Source organism: Poecilia latipinna, unplaced genomic scaffold (assembly GCF_001443285.1).
Source record: "Poecilia latipinna isolate Pla-1442-1.1 unplaced genomic scaffold, P_latipinna-1.0 Scaffold791, whole genome shotgun sequence".
In the NCBI taxonomy this organism is placed as follows: domain Eukaryota; kingdom Metazoa; phylum Chordata; class Actinopteri; order Cyprinodontiformes; family Poeciliidae; genus Poecilia; species Poecilia latipinna.
In genome coordinates, this window is record NW_015113407.1 from 227,269 (window position 1) to 232,629 (window position 5,361).

The 5,361-nt window shown below is 37.6% G+C and overlaps 1 protein-coding gene across 1 annotated transcript in view; it reads right to left on the reverse strand.

Annotated features, from left to right (window-relative positions):
- Positions 1-2,046, reverse strand: part of dlgap4a (discs, large (Drosophila) homolog-associated protein 4a) — a 60,483-nt gene extending 58,437 nt beyond the window's left edge. Inside the window, exon 1 of the mRNA XM_015046748.1 lies at positions 1,934-2,046. The gene's annotated coding sequence lies outside the window, so the exon portion shown is untranslated. The remainder of the gene's footprint in view (positions 1-1,933) is intronic.
- Between the last annotated feature and the right edge of the window lie 3,315 nt (positions 2,047-5,361).

The window sequence follows — 5,361 nt, forward strand, 5'->3', positions numbered from 1 at the left end:
TATATATATAAAATTTAGGTGATGTGAAAATCTGAAAATCCTAAATAAAATCCAGAGCAACTAAACTGTTTTTGCAATTTAGTTGCTAAACATGTCATTTCAGTAAAGTGTAGTTTAAATTGTGAAATCTCTGAACTTTGTGAAGACTTTATGGTCACCAGGTTATAGGGGCTGAATAACGCACCAGGTCAGTTGGTGTGGAACATTTTAAAACAAAGAGTAAAGTTGTATCTAAACATCTGAAGATCCCACAAAGCAATGGTAAAAACCTACGAAGAAAAAACCTGGTAGGACCTGCAAAGAGCGCAGTCGTCACAGAAACCCCAGGTTTACTCTGGAGGAGCAGCAGAGATTCACAGCTCAGGTGGGAGAGCCTCATGACAGATTAACTTGTCTTTAAAAGACTTCAGATTCGGACAAAACCTTCCCTTCCACCCCACTACTGATCCTAAATATGCAGCCACAGCTGTAACTTTTAGGATTTATTTGTTTGTAGCATCACTTTCCACCCACTGTATAATAAAGAGCTACTTTTGTTGGTTTGTCCCATAAAAACCTGCCAAAATACACTGAAGTGGTCCAGACTTCAGAAGCATGAATACTTTATTGAGACATTGGATGTTGACGTTACTGGTGATGAAGCTGTTGAGTGAAAGCCTGGTTAGATATCAATTATTCAGATAAAGGCTTTTCTTTACTCTCCCCAAAATAATCACAGTCTGAAGTATTCTCTAAACTGAAAGGGCTGAATCAGACTGGAGGAAACTATTTCACAGCTTGTGGCCTCAGACCATTACGCTTTTACTCTTAAGTGCAAACAGTGTTCACATGAGTCAGCCAATCTTTATTTAGGCGTGCTGAAAATGAAGCTGGACACTTCTTTTCTTTTTATTATTCCCCTGATATTTATAGCTTACTGAGAAGAAGAGGCCACAGAAAGGGGATGCAGCGTTCTCCAGCCGGGCGTTTTTAGCACAGTATGCACCGAAGAGCGTCGGTTTTTGAGGTGTGTGCTTTCCCCTGCATCACCTGCATGTGTCCTTTAAACCCGTCTCTGTATAATTAAAGCTGCAAGTGCAAGTAGTCACGTCCTGCTGGGAGAGATGAATGCACACCGGAGTTCAGAGAGAGACAACTCATTCCTGATTATGCTGGAATAATCTTTAAAGTCAGTCATCGTTTCATTATGCAAAGTACACGGACTGTGTTTTGTAACATTAAATGCAATGTTTAGCATATTATGCTTAATTAAGATTAAGCATAAAATGAGAAAATAACTGTAGTTTCCATTAAATTTTCATAGCTATATCTAAAAAATAGAAAAACAAGGTTCTATATTTTCTCATTCTATATTTGTTTTTTTTTTTTTACAAATAAAGGAAAATATTTCAAGATTTTATTTCATGTAATTTTGATGATTATGTGATTATGTCACAACTCATTGTCTTGGAAAACTAAAATATCAGATCAACACATGTTCATTTCTGTTCACTCAATAATTATTTGTGCATGAAAAACTGCCTGAGTGCAGCGTTGCATGGAGGAAACCAGCCTGAGGTGTAATGAAAATCTAAGTTGCTTTCACAGCTGCCTTTGCTGTTTTTTCCTTCCATTCAATTTTCCCCAAATATGCTCAGTGAATAACCAGAATAACTTTTTCAGGTGTGAGACCACCTGAAAGAAGTCTTCTGAGAGACTAAATTTTACTCTTTGCATTTAATCTGAGTTGCACTTTCTGAAATGAGTGACAAAACTTGTTAAACTTTTTACTGACATTCAAATTTTCTAAAAACCTGCTTGTGTTACTATGCATGACTGTGACATATTTAGGTATAGGTTCAAGCTTTAACCTCATCGTATTTTCTCACTGTAAATACAGCGCGTCACACAAAAATCTCTGCGAGAGCTGCAGCGGACGTGCATTCATCCTCACCCAAAGGCGTACTCTTTATCTCTGCTACTGCTGCTGCGTAAATGCTTCCTCATGCTCTCCTCCTCTTTTATCTCGTTGTCTTTCTCTCGCCCTCCCCTCAATGTGAGCGCAACACTGAAACGAGAAAAAAAAAAAGAAAATGTGCTGACTGAGAGAGGGATGACGCAGTAAACATAGCTGCTCTGAATATCTAAATTAAAAGTGGCCTTGTGTATCGTTTGAATTATTCATTATGGTAAACTGGATGCAGCTGCTACTACAGGGCAAGTGAGCCTCTCCGAGTTAAAGTCAGATAGATTGCTCCATTTGACTTGCTAAAGTGGTGAATTGTAGTTAATTAACTGTAGTCCCTTAAAAGCATTTAGTGGCATGGGTGAAATCAGTTTTATAAGCTCCTTCAAGGCAACAACGCAGCTCCGAACTTAATAAGATACTCCATTAGCCGTGGAGGTAACTGCCAAACCAAACAACCCACCACAGACAGTTTGACAGGTTATGGTGAACTCCATTAATCTTAACATTTTATGCAAATAAATTACTTTTTCATTTAAATCCATTACAGACAACAACAGCAAGGTCATGTTCTATATTAGTTGAATTTCATATTAATAAAGTGATTATGTGTTTGTATTTTATTTAACAGAAGTAGGTGAACTTTATTTATATAGTTCACTATAAACCACAAAGCGCATTAGAATAAAAATTAATCATAATCAACAAGTGAGCATTGCTTTGTGAAAAATACATTATATTCTCAAACTATTCTCCCATCTGCATTTATACTCATATGAAAGGATTTATAGTAGATTTGAACAAGTCCTTTAGAAGTGCATTTGAGAGGTCAGACACTGATGTTGGACAAGAAGGGTTTTATGAGGTTGAGGTCATGACTTGTGCACCTCAGTGACGTTTTTCAGATCAGGATAATTTGCATATTCACCAAAGTTTAACACACAAGATGAATATAATGTCTGTACTACTGCAAAAACTTAACATTTTGACAGGTTTCAGTATTTTCTGTTCTTCTGACTTTTTTTTTTGATATCGAGGTAAAGATAAAAATACCAGATAATTTTTTATGTAAAATTACAATTATGATTTCAGCTAAATTTACCAAAAGCCCTTAGCAGATTTTAACCACTTTCTGCTATTTTGCTAAGTTGTGCTAAGCACAATTTATCTTTTATAAAGAGATTGATATACTTAAGACTTGAAGCCTTAATATAACTTTACGTCAGCCAACTTGTCATAATAATGGAATAGTTCACAGGACAGAACATTTTACTGAACAAGTCAATAGATTCACTGATTTTTTTTCATAACCAGAAGACTCCTTTACATCCAATAAAACAATTTCAGTAACACTTTAGCTCAAGCAATTGAATCCTGAATAGTAAAGAGTCACATAGTAAGCAAATTTTTATTATTATGTTGTTGTTTTTTTAAGACAGAACTTCTCAAAAGGCATAAAGGGTTCAGTGGAGAACCAAAATCTAAGAATCGCTTGCTGGATGCAGCCAAATGGGAATCTAAGTGTTTAATAAGTAACTGCACAGAGCGCTGCAGAGCTAAAAATCCTAAAATTACAAAGTAAACAGGAAATCAGAACAATAAACACAGCATGAGCCAAACAGGATGAAAAGCTAACACGAATCATCTGGCAAAGAGCAAATACCAGAATAAACACAGAGGAGCCATCACAACACACAACAGGAAGAAACGGGTTCCATCACCGTGGTAATGGCAATGTGCTAATTCAGGCTAGTACCTGCAAGTGATGCTTTCTGCAAGAAAAAGCTGCTTTCTGTGTGACTTTTTCAGTCTCTCACATCATTATGGAGGAATTCTGGCTGACTTTTTGTTCCAGCAATGGTTTGGCTTATTGAGGCATCGTATTTAAAGGTGTTTTTTGTTTTACTGGTCATGGAATTAGGGATTTCAAACCTGGTTCTGTATGTACCATGATTTAAAATGTTAAAGTTATGTTTTAGTACGTTTTAATCAAGAGGAACAGTTTTTTTTTCTTATTTATTTATTCAGTAGTGAAAAAAATTGTCAAAAGTAATTTGGAACTTCAGAGGGTGACTAAAGAACTGACTGCAGATTTGGTTTGATTATTTTCATTTAAGGATAATCAGGTAGCCAATTGTTGGATAAATGAAATGATAAATCCACCTGGAAATAGTAATAGTTATCATTTAGGAATGCTTCAGTGAGACTGTGCCGATATCTGAGAATAAGAAAATGTTCTCAAATTTTCGTATTCTCAGAAAATTTGAGTCCTATGAAAACCCTCATCAGACCAGTTGCAACACCTTGGACAGGAGGCTGATCGAAAACATGATGGAGTTTAACTCTAAAAGTATTCACAGACAAACTCTGCACTTTAACTGCAGAGTTTAAAAGAGCAGCACTCCGACAGGAAACTCCAAATCAGGCTTGATTTATGTTATAGTAAGGTAGAAAAAACTTATTCTGATTATTCCCTCTGATTAGTTTTGATGTGAGATTATTTGACTTTTCTATATCTGGGCTCAGCCTTTTCTGAATACCTCGAAGGCCTGGTGATTCACTGCTGCCTTTCAAAGTAGGAAATACGGCCAATCTATAGCAGTCAGCACTCTCGTCTTTCCAACTGTACTGATAAATAAAGCGTAGCACCTTCTGCATGATGTTAACTGTGCAAATTAAAGGCTTCTGAGAGTCTCGGTGTGTGAAATGATTGGCAGGAGCTCTGGATGCTCTTTACCAGACAGAAATAACCTCTTGCAATAACAATCTCTGAACTTCATCGAGGGGAGTGATCTCAGGTGCCGCTTGAATGAGAGCACCTGGTCCGGTCCCTTGTTCTACATCCCCTCCCCTCCCTCCGAGCATTTAAATCTCATTCTCTTCACAAGAGTCACATCTTCACTTAGATAATGAATTATGAATCCCAGCTGAGATGATATTCAATATTGGATGAACCACACATCTTCATTTGGTGACAGTGCCGCCACTGCCACGAGGGACAGTCCCTTCTTTGCAGTACAAGCGCAGATACAAAGGAAAAGCTCATTACTATTAATATTCATGATGGGGTGGCTCAAGCAAAGCGTACGTGCAATGCTTGTGTGGGAATACTGTAAACGTGCGAACAGAAGATGTGGTAGAGTCTGACGCAGGCCCGTTATTTGTGGACGGTTTTCACAAAGGGGAAAACCGTCCTTCTGTTCCTTCTGCCTGAATACACATGAGTGGCCAGGCTTATCTTTCCTCACTGAAAAACACCACGAACACAGAAATGAACTGTACATTAATGAGAACACGGGCCAATAGTTTGTCTGAGGACTCAGTGGAGCATTAGTATATATTAGTATATACTGGGGCTTGTTCAGGGAGGTTGCTGTGGTCCTCTCGTAGAGAGGTTAGCCACTGTGCATTGCTGT